Source organism: Euphorbia lathyris, chromosome 8, assembly GCF_963576675.1.
Source record: "Euphorbia lathyris chromosome 8, ddEupLath1.1, whole genome shotgun sequence".
In the NCBI taxonomy this organism is placed as follows: Eukaryota; Viridiplantae; Streptophyta; class Magnoliopsida; order Malpighiales; family Euphorbiaceae; genus Euphorbia; species Euphorbia lathyris.
The window spans coordinates 72,844,114-72,863,215 of NC_088917.1; the positions used below are offsets into that span (position 1 = coordinate 72,844,114).

General features: G+C 36.5%; 2 non-coding genes across 2 annotated transcripts; both read left to right on the forward strand.

Annotated features, from left to right (window-relative positions):
* The first annotated feature begins 1,193 nt into the window (after positions 1 to 1,193).
* LOC136204483 (small nucleolar RNA U3) lies at positions 1,194 to 1,409 on the forward strand. The gene has a single exon (XR_010675325.1). It is a non-coding gene; the product is annotated as a small nucleolar RNA U3 (small nucleolar RNA).
* Positions 1,410 to 3,363: 1,954 nt separating this feature from the next.
* LOC136204484 (small nucleolar RNA U3) lies at positions 3,364 to 3,579 on the forward strand. The gene has a single exon (XR_010675326.1). It is a non-coding gene; the product is annotated as a small nucleolar RNA U3 (small nucleolar RNA).
* The last annotated feature ends 15,523 nt before the right edge of the window (positions 3,580 to 19,102 follow it).

Sequence of the window (19,102 nt, forward strand, 5' to 3'; positions counted from 1 at the left end):
TCCTGTATTGAAAGACACAGAAATCGGGCTATGATAAAGTATGTAGCAGAAGTAGTCTTCGGGTGATTCAGCGAGACGGAGCATGCAGCTACCCTACCTTGCACATAAAAGGCCTGTTCCAGATTTCCGAGGGAAATCTGGAAAAATTCCAGATTTCTGGAAAATTTCCAGAAATCTGGAATTTTTCCAGATTTCTGGAAATCTGAAATTTTTCCAAAATCCCACGGTTGGTGCGATTTCACCCCTTCGTCTACTGTATTTGATTCCAAATTAGGTTATCTTTTCAATAATGATTCTGTTCTTATCACTGCCGACATTTTAATCCTTAACGAATCTGTTACTTTTATCCACGGCAATAATGACTTGCAGTCAGCCTCATCATCAATGATATCATCCTCTGTTGTTAATGGTCCAGTATCTGATGTGTTAAACGGCAAATTTACTTGGAAGGTGCATAATTTTAGTTCCAGAGTTCCGTAAATGGAAAAGGATTGAACATCTGAATTTCAGACGTAAATTTCAGAAATTAAAAAAAATAGAAGAAGAGAAGAGAGAGGGGAAGAAGAAGAAGAAGAAGAAGAAGAAGAAGAAGAAGAAGAAGAAGAAGAAGAAGAAGAAGAAGAAGAAGAAGAAGAAGAAGAAGAAGAAGAAGAAGAAGAAGAAGAAGAAGAAGAAGAAGAAGAAGAAGAAGAAGAAGAAGAAGAAGAAGAAGAAAAATTAAAAAAAAATTAAAATTTTTTTATTAAATTTTTTTTTTCCAACTCTACCCCTTACCACGTTAGCATTTTTAACGGTGTTAAAGCCTTTTCCGTTTTTCGGGTAACGGCGCAAACCACAGTCCTTTTTTTTTGTAATAACAAACCACAAGGGTTTTTTTGGAACAACGTCAAACCACATGGGTTTTTTTTGGAATTTACCCTAATAAAAACCAGTGTCCAAGTCCAAAAAAATATATTTGGGTTGGGCGGTAACACAAAGATATTATTACAAGGAATAGGGAAGAAAAGAATAAAATTTTAGCTAACTTTTTTAAAAAACAAATATTTTTTTTACGTAAATAAATAAATCTCATATAAATAGCTCAGGCCTAAAGAGGGTCACTGCAGGTAATAATTGAGACCTCAAACAATCCCACATCGAAGCGTAATGATCTTTTCAAGATGTTTATATGAAGGGAAAAAGGATCTGCTGTCACGACCTTACTTGAACAGGATCTGTTCTATAGGATCGTACCTCTGTATCCTTGATCACTAAGGAGACAGGAACTCTAATCTGGTGGATGAATTCTGACCGTGTGATCAGAGCGTGATTAACGGCTTGATCGTCCTTCGGGATGAATCCGGCTGTAGATGATCGTTCCCTTGCAGGCCCAGCCTACTAGGGGTGGTCTCACGGTTGTCTGACAGATTTCCTTTTTATTTATTTTTATTTCCTGTAATATATTCTAATATTCTTTTTATTATTATTATTTAGGTGTCTTCTATGGTTACTTTGTTTTTGACAAAGTACCATTACTTGGTGTGTTTTCACCGTTGGGTGATGGAGTATAAAATTAATCCAACTGGAAATAACAAAACACATTTTTTTTTGAAATTTTTCCAGCAAATGTGTTAAATATTTTTAGAAATGCTGAAAATTACTAATGAGATTTACGTTACTTAAATAAAAGTTACAATATAACACTTTAATTAATTTGTATTACTACATTCATAAGAAAATTCTAATTTTATATATAAAAAATATTGAAAAGTGTAAAACAACTTAGGTAAAATACCTCAAAATAACTATTGCATTACCTGTAACATTAATTTAACAAAAAAAAAAAAGATTATCCATGATTGAAATTAATCAATAATCAAACACCATATATAATATGAAGCATGGACGGTTTGAGCATCCACTAGTCGTTGGAAAACGTCGAAAATTCTATCATAGCTATAAACGGAGTTTTGACTTATTTTATAAAACAACACTTAAAAAATATCAATTTAGCACTTATAAATCACGATAAATATTCTCTTTCAGTGAATAAAAAAAATTAAACCTAATATTGTAGTGCTAATTTATCATATTATTTGTGTATTAACATTGGAAAAACTAGCATTTTAGTTGAACATCATGTATATTATCCACTTTTATGTAAGTTCAAATTTTTATTTTTGTAACAACTACCAGTTTTACCTCTGAATTTTCTATGAATAAAATGAGACTTCATATTCAAGTACATGCAAACTTTTATTGCAATTTTTTTCCAGTGTGTTCACATGGATCCTGATTACCACGTAAATTTAGTCATTCACTGTTAGATCTAAGCGGATTAAATATAAACCTTGGGATGTTTTGAATCTCCACCTTAGGATTTTAATTCGTCTAGATCTAACGGTGAATGACCAAATTTACATGGTCAGGGTTCATATGAATGTAACTGTTTTCTCTTAATTAGGGCTGTAATCGAGCCGAGACGAGCTTTGGCCTGTTCAAGCTCGGCTCGCTATAAAATTAACGAGCTCGAGCTCGAGCCCGAACCGAGCTTGCTATAAAATTAACGAGCCGAGCCCGAGCCGATGCTTGCTCAACGAGCTTGAGTCGAGCTTCGAGCTTGTTTCGAGCCCAAAATCCTCTTTTGGACTTGGTTCATTAAGAAAATTATCTAACCATGAATTGTTTGTGAGTAAATTGTTAATTATATTTGTGAAGTTTGCTCGCAAATAACTCTTTAATTATGTACATAAACAAACTCATAAGCAAAGTTCGTGAATAAATAAACAAGATGCTTACAAATAGTTCGTTTATACTCATTTATTATGTTTGTGAACGAACTCATCTAATAGCAAATGAAATAATATTAAGTTTAGATATTTGTGAACTAATACAAAACTATATAGTTTTCTACAAAATTAAAATTTGTTCATAAATGTTTCAATCGAGCATGCTCGCGAGTTTTCGAGTCGAGCTTTGGCCTGCTCAAGCTTGACTCTTTTACGAACCGAGCCAGTAAATCATGTTCACGAGCGGCTCGTTACAAATCGAACCGAGTCGAGCCGAGCTTTTATCGAGTTGATCATCGAACCGTTCATGAGCGGCTCTCTTCATTTACAGTCCTACTTTTAATTATTTTATGTTCTAATTGTAATCCTATTATAGCAATTTTTCTTTTAAAAATTTTAAAACAAATATTTGATTTACGAAATATAATCTCATATAAATAAGCCAAAGGCCCAAAGAGGGTATAGATATTGGGCCAGTGCAGTAAATAATAGGGAAATTAAGACTTAATGATGCAGAGGAGTGTAAAGTAGTCCCACATCGAAGCACAATGACATTTCTAATCAGTTTTTATTGAGGGAAAAATGGTATCCTACCACGACCTTACTTGAACAGGATCTGTTCTATAGGATCGTACCTCTGTATCCTTGATCACTAAGGAGACAGGAACTCTAATCTGGTTGATGAATTATCACCGTGTGATCAGAGCGTGATTAACGGCTTGATCGTCCTTAGGGATGACTCCGGCTGTAGAGGATCGTTCCCTTGCAGGCCCATCCTACTAGGGGTGGTCACACGGTTATCTGACAGACTTTCCTTTTTCTTTTCTTTTTTATAGCAGTGATGAAAAGGATTTTGCCCCATTCCGGTTTCTAATTTATTTTTTTTTAATAATAAAATATAAAAACCGGAAGCTTGTCTTTTCTTTTTTATAGCAGTGTATTACTTAGTAATGGGGTTTGATTTACTTAAATAAAAGCTACGATATAATATATTTTAATTAATTTGTATTACTACTTTCATAAGAAAATTCTTATTTTAAATATTTTGCTAAATCGAATTTACTCCATTTTTCTTGAATATATATGTATTATTATTTCAGTGGTTCAAAACCAATTTTTACGTACTAATGTAAACCTTCTTAAAATTAAGTTAGATTTGGACTACAAAAGTAAGATTGAGTCGTTTTTAACGAGCTTTGAGAAATTTATCGCTTATCATATACTGTTGAATTTTATAATTAAATACAAACTTAACGAGTTAATTATCACTCCGAACCTTAATTAAATACAATCTCAATAAGTTAATTTTATATTAATCATATAACAATCCTCAATTTATATCTCCAAATTATCAAATATCCAATCAAAGTTATAGATCAAGTCACCAATTTATCAAATATCCACTCAAAGTTCTACGTCAAATGTTCAATTTATCAAATATCCAATCAAGTTTAATCAAATCATCAATTTAGCACCAACATCCTCAAATTTTGTAGAAACAGGTGTTGGAGATTAATTGAGCTCGAGCTTTTAGTTCAATCGGTTCCATGACATGGTATCAGAGCCAGTGTGACCAAGTGGTCCTGGGTTCGATTCCTGGCAGCCCCATTTGTTAGTTATTTGCAGGACATGGTAATATGGGCCTGTGTTGTCACGCTTCAAGCCCAAGTGTGCTTTCGCGTGTGGGGGTGTGTCAGCTATTAATATGAAGTGGACATTTAACTATTAGTTCGAGCTTTTAGCTAAAACGGTTCCATGACAATTAATCTCCAAATAATGTACGTGGTTTGCCCAATTTGTAAACAGGAACATATGGTTTAAAAGTTTGCAAATAGAGGTATGTGATATGATTTAATATACAAAATAAAGTATTTCAAATTATACTGTTAAGTTCTGATTACAACCAATGAACTTTTTATCTTGAAAAAAATTGTTCTTACATATTGATAAAACATGGTCATTCCCGAAAATGCAGCTTCCTAAATCGAAACCATATAAATCATATGGTGTAAATTTTCCTTTTTTACTAATTCCACGGTTAATGAATTAAAATTGATATTGCAGTTCATTTTACATAACTGCAGTTTAATTTTTGGGTATATGTTTTGTCAATATGTAAATCTAATTTAAAAAACAAAATAAAAAATACTTTTAATTGCATCAAAACATAAAAATGTAATTTGAAATATTTTATTTTGTAAAAAAAACACCATATACATCTATAAATTTGAATTTTTTTAAACCACATACCTCTATTTACAAGCTATAAACATTATTCTTTTGTACTTTTGTCCTAAAAAAACCAATGGAGTCATCCATGATTTAAATTAATCAACAATCAAACACAATAATATGAAACGTTTATAATATCAAAGATTAATATGGTAGTGCTAATTTATCGTATATTTTTTTGCATTAACAATTGAAAAATGTAAATTCTGCTTGCTTAAATATTAGTATATACTAGCTATTATCCACTTTAATGTAAGTCATGTATTATCCACTTTGATGTAACTCACGTTTTGAGTTTCACTATTTTAAAATGCGTCTAAATATTAGAAACATACTTTAAACTTGATAACAATTATATATCATGATTCAATATTATATAAATATTATTCATGTAGCTCAAATCCCAATTCCTCATGCTTCAATATTTCACAATTTTATTAAAATATATCTTACTAATATATCCCGTAACTTTTTATTATTTTTTATACGGAATTCGGTTTATTCTACGATAGTTTTTCTTTATTTCAATTTTACATATTAAGGTTTAAGACGAATTCCAGTTTGAATTTTTAGAAATGATTAATATTGATAATAATAGCGATTGTGAATAATAATTTAGGAAAAGTGGAACATGAAGACTTAACTGAGATTTTTCTATAAAAAGTGTTAGAAGGATAGTATGTTTTAAATAGAAAGTTTATTTTAGTTGGAGATTATATTGAGATGTTATTATCAATATAAAATAAATAAAGTATTTTGAGTTTTTACTGTGTGCTGAGGTTTTGTCCCAACTGATACAGAAGGAAGAGGAGGGAGGAAGGATAAAGGGCTGCCGAATTTGCAGGGGTGCTCCAAGTATCACTCACCTTTTCTTTGCTGACGACAGCTTCTTGTTCTTCGATGCATCGGAGGCTGAGTGTAATCGGGTTAAAGAGCTGTTAGAAAAATATGAAAGAGTGTCTGGTCAGGCTGTAAATCTGGAGAAATCTGGAATCTTCTTTAGCTCAAATGTAAGGAGGGAAGGAAGAATCGCTATTAGCTCTATTCTTCAAATCCAAAAGCCGCTGGATACTGGGAGATATTTGGGATTGCCTTCTCTAATTGGGAGATCGAAGCGGTCCATTTTTGGCTTTCTAAAAGAAAGATTATCAAAACGGCTTAATAACTGGACCTTTAGATTCTTGTCAGTAGCTGGCAAGGAGGTGTTGCTGAAATCTGTAGCTCAGGCTCTACCTACGTTTTGTATGAGTACTTTTCTCTTACCTAGATCAACTTGTGATGAGCTTCAGAAAATGATGAATTCCTTTTGGTGGGGTACGAAGGCGAATAGGAGCAAGCGTATTCATTGGTTAGAATGGAAACGTATGTGTGTGAAGAAGAGTAAGGGAGGTCTGGGGTTCCGTGATCTCAGAGATTTCAATATGGCACTTTTGGGTAAGCAAGGGTGGAATTTAATTGATAATCCTGATACGTTGGTAAGTCGAATGTTCAAAGCTAAATATTATCCTGGGAGGACTTTCCTTACCTCCAAATTGGGCACTAATCCCAGTTTTTTTTGGAGGAGTGTCTGGAGTTCTATTAATGTACTCAAAGCTGGCTTAAGGTGGTGTATTGGTAGAGGAGATTGTGTAGAGGCACATTGAGATGTGTGGATATGGGAGAAGGAGAAACTCTGACTTGATCCTGTGGAGAATAGGTCGGACAGAGAGATGAAGGTTGAGGAGCTATTTGTAAATGGGTCCAGGATTTGGGATAGAGGGAAGCTTGAGAGGTGTTTTGATGGGGAAGTAGCTAAGGCCATTGGTGCAATGGTTATTCCATTCTCAAATAAGGATGACAGACTTATCTGGCACTATACAGCTAATGGGGTATATTCGTCAAAGTCTGGATATAACACACAGGCAGAAGCTAGAAACAATTTAAGGGAAAAGGCCGGATGGAAGGCATTATGGAAGTTGGAACTTCCCCCTAAAATTAAAATGTTTGCTTGGAAGCTAATGTCTGGAATCCTTCCACTTCGTATTAGACTTGCGGCTAGAAGAGTGCCGATTGCAACAAATTGCTTATTGTGTCCCAATGATATCGAACATGGGTGGCATCTGTTTGCCGGATGCGCTTTTGCAACTTTATGTTGGGCTTCGGTGGATTTCATACCGCCGGGGGAGGAATGGGAATATATTGAGGATTGGGCACTTCATATGTGTGCTGATCCAGATACTGGTATGGTTCAGAGAAGACTAACTGTGTTGTGGGCCATTTGGCAAGCACGTAACAAGGTGTTATGGGAGCAGGAAATCTGCAGACCTGATATGATTGTGGGCTCGGCTATTCGCTTTGTTGAGGAATGGACAGCGATTAATAACAGCAGGCGAGGAGGTTTTGACCCGGAAGTGGACGGAATGGGAAGAGGGAGGGAGGAGGCTGTAGGTGGTGCGGCTAGGGAAGAGCCACCACGGATTGGAACGGATAGGGGAATGAGGGAGGACTTAGTAACTAATGTTTGCTGTTTTGCAGGTACAGCGAGGAGACGGAATGTCCGCGGGCTCACTTCAGGCTCCAGCGCCGAGGCAACTACACGACGTATTGCTGCCCTCAACTTTAACCAGACGGTGCCATTCAGAGTCGGTCATTATAACCACGAGCAAAGAGCAGACGGGGAGACTAGTGGTACAAATGGTATCGGCGGGTCTGCAATCTCTGTAGGGCCTCCGCATACTGCTGATGATTTTGCAACAGCAAATATTGCTGTGCTCAACGCCCGGGGTACCAGAAATGATGAAGGTCTCCGACACAGAGGTCTCGACACACACCAGCTGAAGCAGACGGGCGGCATTTCAGATCCGCAGCAACAGATTGCTGTTACTTCCACAACAGCAAATATTATCCCAAATCAGGAAGGAACCGACCGCCAGCAGACGACAATCAGTAGAGGGCACACCGCGTCCTTATTTCATTGGGTTCCACCACCTAGAACCTTTGTGAAATGTAATGTTGATGCCGCATTGTTTCAAAGCGACGAAATTATTAGTGCAGGAGCTATCCTAAGGGACTGTACAGGTAATTTCTTACAAGGCTACATCACTTACATGAGTGGTAAGGTTTCAGCGAAAATGGCGGAAGCTATGGCGATCAAGGAAAGTATGGGGTGGGTAGCATTATTAGGTTACAACTCAGTTATATTCAAAAGTGACGCTAAAAGTGTTGTGGATCTAATTCAAACACAAATTAGAGATCTAACTGAGTTTGGTCAAGTTCTTAGTGACATTAGTGATTTTCTTCTTTTTCACCCTAGGTTCAAGGTGATGTTTGTGTCAAGGTTAGCGAACGAAGCGGCTCATGCTCTCGCACGTAATGCTCGTTCCTTTGCTAATTCTTTTATTCATTGGTCTAGCCCTGTATTCGTTAAAGGTATCCTAATTCGGGATGCTTCTTCTTCATTTATTCAATAAGGAGCGTATTTTCTTCAAAAAAAAAAGTAGTTATTTCGTAGAAATATAATTATTATAAGAAAGTATTTTAAACTATAAGTCATTATGTATATTTTTTAAATATTAAAGGTTCAATTTGTATATTTTGCATAGGGCGCAAAAATATTTAAGATGGATGTGACTATATATATATAGTAGCATTCACATTGATCTTGATGACCAAATGAAATTTGATTGCTTAGATTTAATTAGCCTAAATTTAATGGTGAATGATCAAATTTCGTTTGATCACTAAGATCCATGTGAATACTAATGTGAGACTATATATCAATGACTTGACGTCAAATTGGACAATTTTAATGGGTTTTTTTTTTGGTAGCTTAAAATGTGCCACATGATTGACCTCTAAAATTCAAAAGGCTTAATATATCATTTGCCCCTAAATTTATTTAAAAAGTTTGATTGATCTCTAAATTTTTAAAGCGTTCCAATAAGTTGAAGGGGCTAACTGAACATTTTTTGCAAGTTAATAGAACTATTAGAACACACTAAAAATTCAGGAAACCAATCATTTTTTTTTTAACAAATGATGTATTAAGCAAAATCAAAATTTACACTCGGTGACATATAATCATCAATATTCAATTAATTTTACCCCAAAACATAGTTTGCTTGTAAAAGTTACAAAATAGGAGTTGATTTATATATATATATATTAGCACATTGGAAAATTTACATAGAAATTCACTTTTGAAAAACTATCTATAATTATGTTAAGTCATAATTTTGAATTATATCAAAATAATAAAATCATTATTTTTAAAGATTAAAGTTTATAAATTAGGAATCTAGGATATAATGTCTAGAATTTGAAATTTATGAATTGGGGTTTAAATTTTATAAATTAAGTGTAAAAGTATATTTTATTTATTATATATAGAAAAAAACGATATATTGATAATTAAGTTTGATAATATGATTTAGTTGTAATTTTGTAGTCAATTATTATGATATTCATATAAAAAGCCCGGGCACATTCACCCAATTTGAGTGCTTTCATGAAATAGTGTTTTGTTTGATAGAAAAAACATTCTCAAACTTAGGCCGCTAAGTTCGATAAGTTCTGATAGTTCGGTTGGGCTGCCGACTCCTAACCAAGGTGAGATTGAGGCGCTCTTAACGAATTTCAACACTTAAAATTAATATGTTAATTGTTTATTGGGTTTAAGATTGTTTGACAACGCAACTTAAATATTTCAGTTAAGTCACAAAATCATTTATTCTAGTAAGTTAAAAGATTTAACTTAAAATTGTAAGTTGAACATTATTAACTAATATTTTTAAATTCAATACTGATTTTTAGTATTTATCAAACACTTATATCATTTACTACTTTTAATATTTATAATATTCAACATTTAAAATTCAATATTTATTTTTTTTTTACTTAATTTTAAATTTTATCAAACGCCACCTTAGACATATGCATGTTATTCCCCTAAATATATGGGGAAAAACTAAATATCCCTTTTCATTTTAATGAAAAATTTCATAATTGTAATTAATAACTTTACCTTATAAACATTTTCAACTTTATCTATCTCACCTCCTTCCTAAAAATGCAAATATTTAAAATGCTAAAATTGATCTTGCTTCGATACAGTAAAATTAAATTTAAATTTGGATCATTTTATAAATTAAAACTAAATTTGCACTTCACCGAAAATATAGGGGTCAAATTTGGTCTTTATCCCTACTGAAATAGAAGGAAGTTGAATGACTTTTTTTTTTAATCTGGCCCTTAACCTTAGTGTCCATTCGATGCAATTTGCGCTCCAAGCATGTGCCCTTCCTCAATTTATATTGTGCTAAAAATTCTCGGCATCAACTTTATATCAAAATTAGGACTGGTTCCGATAATTTATAGGCCTTAGAGAAATAAGATATAATAACCTCTTTAATAATAATAATAATAATAATAATAATAAAGTATACACAATATATTCTTATAAATGATAAATAAAAGAGTATTTCATTAAAAATTGTACTGTACGTATTGTTGGTCCCTAGTAATTAGTTTCAAGGGGGGGTTAGGAACTAATGTAACTTTTTCGCTTTTAATTATGCTGACTTAATGTTATTTTAAGAGTTTGATAACTCAGCGTGTTGGTCAGCACGGGTGATTGATTAGTCAGACAGTTTTAGTTCTATGCTGACTAAGACTGCTTGACTTGAGAGTTGGGAATTGACACTTGAAAGGTCAGCTTCCAACTTAGCACTCAGATTTACTCAGTTTCAGTTTTAACAATTTATAGGCTGAGTAAATACAACAAGCAACACATGCACACATATATATATATATATATATATATATATTGAGAGAAAGAGTTTAGAAGTTACTCAGCACGACTTATCCTGGTTCGGCCTTTCTGCCTACGTCCAGTCCCCAGTTCCTCCTGGGATTTTCAATCCAATACTGAGCTCTTTCAAGGTAGAGCACAAACCCTTTACAAGGCAGTGAGTATGCAAGAGTACGTCCTCTATTCGTATACTCATCTCCTACTAAGTACTACAACCCAGCACATAGATTTTTCTACCACTGAATACTTACAACCAAGTACCCAGCTCAACACTCTCAATATTCCTATTGATCACACACTTGTTCTTTTTCAACTAAAGAACACCTTGTTGGTCCCTAGTAATTAGTTCCAAGGGGGGGTTAGGAACTAATGTAACTTTTTCGCTTTTAATTATGCTGACTTAATGTTATTTTAAGAGTTTGATAACTCAGCGTGTTGGTCAGCACGGGCGTTTGATTAGTCAGACAGTTTTAGTTCTATGCTGACTAAGACTGCTTGACTTGAGAGTTGGGAATTGACACTTGAAGGGTCAGCTTCCAACTTAGCACTCAGATTTACTCAGTTTCAGTTTTAACAATTTTATAAGCTGAGTAAATACAACAAGCAACACATGCACACACACACACACACACACACACACATATATATATATATATATATATATTGAGAGAAAGGGTTTAGAAGTTACTCAGCACGACTTATCCTGGTTCGGCCTCTCTGCCTACGTCCAATCCCCAGTTCCTCTTGGGATTTTCAATCCAATACTGAGCTCTTTCAAGGTAGAGCACAAACCCTTTACAAGACAGTGAGTATGCAAGAGTACGTCCTCTATTCGTCTACTCAGCTCCTACTAAGTACTACAACCCAGCACTTAGATTTTTCTACCACTGAATACTTATAACCAAGTACTCAGCTCAACACTCTCAATATTCCTATTGATCACACACTTGTTCTTTTTCAACTAAAGAACACCTTAGATGATTACAAAACAATCAATCTAGCATTTACACAGAGAATAGAAAAGTTGGTGTAAGATTTCTTTTTGTATTTGAGTGCTTTCAGAATTTTCTCTCTTGTATTTTTCTTTTTGATGCTTGGGCAAATGATCCAAGAACTACCATTGTCCTTTTATAGATGAAATTCTGAAGATTGGATCATTTGAGATGATTTAGCCGTTAAGTCAAAAACGGCTCTTTTAGCAGACAGCTTCTGGTCAGCTTCAGTCTGTTCCGCCATTCCCTTCCTCTGTTTTCTTCAGGCGTCAGGTTTTATCTTCTTGTATCAAACTTGTCTTTTTGTGCCAGTTGTCTTTTACCAATAATCCATTGACCCATGATTCTTGGAATTAGTCTTCTTTGTATTTTCGAGGCTTCAATTATTGGTGCAGAAGATTGGCAGACTTTGTCCTTTAGCAAACAGATCCTTCATGCTGTCCTGACTGTCACTCAACTTCATTCGTTATCTTCGAATGTTCAACTTCCATACTGAGTTCCTTCTTAGTCAGCTTCGTTATGTTTGTATAAGTCTGAAGGAGTCTTCTAATTTAGTCAGCTTCGTTCTGGCAACTTTGAAGGAAGCTTCTGATACTAAGTTCCACTCCACTCAGCTTTTGGCTTGTGCTGACTTTTGACCTGTCTAACTTTATATATATATTTTTGCACTCAATTTTGAACAAACACATTAGTACAATTAAATCAAAGCATTTAAATTTAATTGCCTCTTAATCATGGATGATTTTGTCAAATCAAAATCTTGTGGAAAGGTGTTTCAAAAAATCCCTCATTTTGATGTTGGCAAAATACATAATTATGGAACTCAGTTATAAGTTACCCCATGATTGATATATTTTTGAAATGACTCCCCCGTAAGGGTTGCACATATTGTCTTAACTTAATTCTAAACCTTCCAAGGTTTAATTGAATTATCCTTAAGACATTTGTGTATACTGACTTAGTTTAATGTTGGATTTTTCAAGATCTGAACTTTTTGAATTTAAGTCAGCTTTCAAAAATATTAGAAGTATGTTGTTACTCAGTTTATTACCTAAGTATTTTAGTGTTAATGTATACTGAGTATGTTTTACTTCTTAATTTGTTTGTTCAATTTTATCAACTATATTGAGAAAATAGTACTTGGCATAGATTAAATAAAGCAAACACATATATGAAAGTTTCTATGCTAAGTTCTAAACATTTACTAGACTATATCTAGTTCTTCTTCTTCTGAGCTTGGTGGTCAGCTTGAGTTATTCCTTTGCCTTTGTCTTTACTTCCTGAGGCATTACCTGCATGCTGAGTTCCTCCTTGACTTGTCTCCCCCGTTTTGCCATCATCGGGTTTATAAATGAATGTGTTAGTGCGAGCATGAGTGGAGAGGTGAGTTGAGTAACGCTGGAGCCTCTTAGTACTTTCCCGCAAGCCATCAATTATAGGAACACTGTCATCTTGGACATGGCGAGGAACCCAAAGAGAACTGCTAATCATGCTGAGCAGGCATTCATGAGATTTGCTAAGCCAGGTGAGTGAGCTGGTGAGCTGACCAAAAGATTGGTGGTACATCTTGAGTAAGGCAGAGTCATAAAATATGCGCTGGGCATTGTTGATGCGCATTGCCTTCATAATCGCCTGGGAAAAGCTCAAGAGTTCACTGTTGGAGTCTGGATCAACATCCATCTGTGCTTTGTTGATGTTGAGTAGGCTGACTGCTTCACTCAGTTGGTCAATTGTACACTGAGAGGAGGAAGATACTAAGTCACGCGTATTGGTCAGCTCAGCATTAAGCTTGGTAAAACATTCATGAAGTTCAGCAGAGGTGGCAAACTCAGCATTGCCAGGTGCGCTCGATTTGGTCAGTTCTGCAGTTAACTTGGCAAAATATCCTTGAAGTTCAGCGGAAGTGGCGTACCCTGGATTGACTTCTGAGGGTTGTTGAATTTTACCTTCAAGCGAGTTCAGATGGTTCACCATTGTAAGAACCAATTCAGTCAGCTTTGTGATTTGGTCTTGCTTTGGTTGCTGAGTTTGAATGGTGGTCATAACACTTACCAGATCCTTGAGTCCTTTTAGCTCATTCAGAAGCTGAGTGATTCCAGACAGTTGAGAGGACTCAGTATCAAAAGATCTAGCAACATCAGCTTGAGGAGGGTTCAATTTTTGAAGCAAGGACTGAGCAGAGGCAATGATGCGTCGGCCTGACTCAGTGGCATTCAAGTAGGTGAATTGAGCCGGATTTGTCTCAGAGGCTGGAATTGAGCTTGATGGTGGAGGAGTTTGCTCTTTGCCATATTGATCACCTTGATTGGTAACTGGACTTTGATGCAGATTACCTTCAGGAGCTGAGTTGTCAACATGCTGAGTTGGAGGTGGAGTTTGGTTAGTCATGTTGACCTGCTCATCCTGAGTGGGTGAAGTTGAAGCAGTATTTGTTCCTTCTTGAACAATTGGATTTGGATCTTCAAGGGTTTTGGCTTGTTCCTCATCCTGAGTAACAGAGGCTTGTTTTTCCTTTGAGGGAGACTCAGGGTCATTTGCAAAATATGCGAACTGTAGCTCAGACATGCCAGTGAATTGTTCTGGAAGAGGAGAATCTGCAAGAAGATCAATAACTTGAGTTTTATGGGCTTTCTTCTTAAGCCGCTTGAACCTTTGTTCCTTGGGAGGAGAAGGGTCAGCATCAATGTTTTCCTCATCAGTATCAACTGTCTCCTCTACCATGGTTGGATGCTCATGCTGCTCAGCATGATCCTCAACAGCAACGTTTTCTTCTTCCTCAACTCTTTGCTCAGCATCAGCCTAAGGTTGCTCAACATCAGCAGGTTCTTCCTGCTCAGTATTAATGTCTTCCTCAACATAAGTTTCTTTCTCAGCTTCCTTTTCTACTTCAACATTTGTTTTCTCAGCTTGTTGCTCAGTTTCTTTCTCAGCTTCCTTTTCTAGGTCAGTTCCATGACCTTTGGACGATACAACCCAATCTAGGGGATAAGCTTCAACTGTCTTTAAGGAATTAACCTTCTTCCTTTTCATCAAGGGGGATTCTGGAGTACCCTCTTCTTCATCCTCAGGCTCTTCTAGCCTCTTTCTCTTCTCTGCCGACTCAGCTTTTTCCTTAGCTTTGTCAGCTTTAACCTTTTCTTGAGACACTAGTCTCACTTTCTTTGGGACAACATGGATGTCTTTGGAGCATGTTTCAATGGCCTTTCTCTTCTTCGTCTTCTTTTCCTTAGGTGACTCAGCAGGAACCTCTACTTCTTTCTCAGGCTCAATGTCTAGCTCAGCTTCATCATCAACAACTTCTTCATATCCCTTCAACGGTTGATTGTACAACAGTCCAACCAGCAGAGCTGCTGTGATCTCACTTCCCAAAGTGTCAGTTTCATTGATTGTCTTAATCTGTTTGTCCTCAATGATCTTAGTGATCAGAGAACCCAGCCTGAGCTTCTTTCCACTACGTTGAAGAGCCCCAACCAGAAAGACGGGCATGTTGAGTGGAGTGTAGGTCAACATGTGCCATATGAAACACTGTTCAAAATTGGAGGCAGATGAGGCTGAGTTGAGTTTGGGAAAGATGAAGTTGGTCAGCATGTAGTGAGCCATCTTCTGGTCTTGCCCCATACACGTGCTGGGTATTTCCCCTTTATGATCTTTGGGTTTGCAGAACCCCTTGATCTTGTCAAGTTTTTCCTTTGGTACTTTCTCTTTTGTTGTCCTAAATTCTATTCCTACGTCTGGTAAATCAAGCAAAGTAGCTAGATAGGCAGGGGTTATGGTGATTTTTTGACCTTTGACTGTAGTCTCCAAGTAGTCAGCATCATCCTCATTAACAAGCATGTTAGAGTAAAATTCTCTGACCAGCCTGGGGTACGTTTTTCCGGCGAGTGAGAAGAGCTCGGTCCATTTGTTCTTCTCGATCCAGTCGCAGAACGGTTTCTCTGAAGTGACGAAACCTGGAGAGAACCATCTACATTTCAATACTTCCAAGTTATTGACCTTTTTATGGACCTTGATCATATTCCTTTCGATTTGCCTCGAAGAACCAGCGGGGTCAGCTTGAGTGGGTTTGCCAGAGGTTTGGCCTATTGAAACACCTTTCCACAAGATTTTGATTTGACAAAACCATCTATGATTAAGAGGCAATTAAATTTAGATGCTTTGATTTAATTGTACTAATATGTTTGTTGAATATTGAGTGCAAAAATATATAAAGTAAAGACAGGACAAAAGTCAGTACAAGCAAAGCTGAGTAGAACGGAACTCAGCATGACAGAATGGAAGCTGAGTGGAGTAAAACTAAGAAGCAAAACGAAGCTGACTAAAGTTGAAGACTTCTTCAGGAAAGGTTAAACTGAACGGAGCTGACCTAGAAGGAACTCATCATGAACGTTGAACATTCGAAGAGAACAAACGAAGCTGAGTGACAGTCAGGACAACATGAAGAATCCGTTCACTAAAGGACAAAGTCTGCCAATCTTCTGCACCAATAATTGGAACCTCGAAGACACCTAAAAAAACTAATTCCAAGAGTCATGGGACGTTGGATTATTGGAAACAGACAACTGGCACAAAAAGACAAGCCAGACGCAAGAAGACAAACCTGACGTCTGAAGGAAATAGTGAAAGAGAATGGCGGAGCAGTCTGAAGACTAACCAGAAATTGTTCCCCAAAAGAGCCGTTTTGGTGTTAACGGCTAAGACATTTCAAAACGATCAAATCTACAGATTTCCTTCTATAAAAGGACAATCGATGAACTTGGATCACAACTGAAGCATCGAAAGAAAAATACAAGAGAGAAAGTTTCAAAAGCACTCAAATACAAAAAGGATCTTACACCAACTTTTCTATTCTATGTGTAAATGCTAGATTGATTTGTAATCATCTAAAGTGTTCTTTAGTTCAAAAAGAACAAGTCTGTGATCAATAGGAATATTGAGAGTGTTAAGCTGAGTGCTTGGCTGTAAGCATTTCAGTGGTAGAGAAATCTAGGTGCTGGGTTGTAGCACTTAGTAGGAGTTGAGTAGATGAATAGAGGAAGGTACTCTTGCATATTCAACTGCCTTGTAATTGGTTTGTGCTCTACCTTTAAAGAGCTCAGTATTGGATTCAAAAAGCCCGGAGGACTCTGGGGACTGGACGTAGGCAGAGAGGCCGAACCAGGATAAGTGATGCTGAGTAATCTCTAAACTCTCTCTTATAATTGCATGTGTTGTTTACTTTATTTACTCAGCATATAAATTGCCTAAGCTGATCTTGAGTAAGTAAGTGGTGCTGAGTTAGAAGCTGACCTCCAAGAGTGTCAATTCTCAACTCACAAGAAAACAACTTTAGTCAACATCTGACTAAAGCTATCTTCAAACATATCTCACCAAGCTGACCATAAGCTGAGTTAATAAACTCTCAAAATAACTTCCAGTCAGCTTAATTAAAAAGCGAAAAAGTTGTATTAGTTCCTAACCCCCCCCCCCCCTTGGAACTAATTACCAGGGACCAACAAGTGGTATCAGAGCCTAAGCTCACTACTCAAAGATTTAACAATCTTGAGCTGATCCCTAAAAGTGGGTGAGAATAGCACTCGGTTCCTTCCAGGAAACCAAACAACACAGATACTCCCTGAGGGACTATCAATCACTAGACCTCCCCTATTCTTTGGGTCAAATTATACATTCTGGAAGAATAGGATGAAAAACTTTATTCAAGCCACAAACATGAGTGCATGGCTTGAAATTGTTCAAGGTCCACATGTGCCATACAAAACTGTTAACGATGAGAAAATTGTTAAAAGTGAGGCTGAGTGGACAGAGGATGACCTCAGAAAATTACAAAATAATGCTTCGGCTATAAACATGCTTCACTATGCGTTAGATGCTGCAGAATACAATAAGATTTCAGGTTGCGAGTCAGCACAGGAGATTTGGAAGAAGCTTGAAGTAACCTATGAAGGCACAAGCAAAGTTAAGGAATCTAAAGTCAATCAACATATGAGACTCTACGAGCTGTTTGAGATGAAGGAGAATGAAGACATCTCAGAAATGAACGCAAGGTTCACAAACATTATAAATGAGCTAAAAAGGCTTGGAAAGATCTTTACTGAAGAAGAACAGGTGAAGAAAATTCTGAGAAGTCTGCCCAAGAGCTGGCAAGCAAAGAAAACAGCTGTAGAAGAAGCCCAAGACTTGACTACCTACAAATATGATGAGTTGATCGGATCCCTGCTGACCCATGAAATCTCTATGAAAAAATTTGAAGCCAAAGAGAAAGAAAAATCAGAAGACAAGAAACAAAAGTCACTTGTCATGAAAGCTGACTCAACTGAAGCGGAGTCAACTGATGATGAGGAATTGGCCATGTTCACCAGAAAGATGAAAAAGATGTTCAGGAGAAATGATAAAAATAGTAAAAGGTCATTTAGAAGAAATGATAAGTATAAAGCTGAGTCAAGTGACAAGTACAAGAAGGACAGCTCGAAGTCTGTCACATGTTTTGAGTGTCATCAAACTGGGCACATCAAGTCAATCTGTCCCAATCTCAAGAAAGAGAAGAAGGGAAGCAAAAAGGCTATGGTAGCCACATGGAGTGACAGTGACGAATCAACATCATCTGAAGCTGAGCAAAATGAAACAGCCAACATATGCTTTATGGCGGATGATGGAGCTGACCGATCCCAATCTGAGCAAGCTGACCTTTCTAATGAAACCGACTAGGAGGATCACAACAATGAGGTAACATCCTTACTCTTACTTAGAAACGAAATGGTAAATGCCCTGAGTGACTTATATACACTAACCAAAAAGTGTAACAAAAAGATTAAGGCACTCAGCAGGCGCTGTGATGAGATTGAAGAGGTCAAGCTGAGTGACCTCCGATATCTTCTCCAGGACAACTCTGACTTGCATACCAACATGCAAATCTTACATAAGTTTGTCACGGAGGTTCAATCTGAGTCAAAGAAACTTAGAAAGGATATCACAATGTTACAGAGTCAAGGAAAGGGCTCAAATAGAAATAAACCCCATGCTGAGTATGCAAATACTAGTCAGCATAAGCAATTCACTCAATGTAAGTATTGTGGAAAAAGGGGACACACAAAGGATGTGTGTTGGCATAACAGGCGGACTGTCCAATGTAACTTCTGCGGAAGAAAAGGGCATACCACAAAAGTATGTTGGCATGCCCAACACAATAATGCTGACCATACTCAGTTCAACCCACAAAGGGTACCTTTTTGTGATTTCAGTGGTAAGCCAGGCCACACCATAAAAGTATGTCGTCACAAGTTAAAATATGACTTTGCACCTGTTTACACTAACAAGAAAGGACCCAA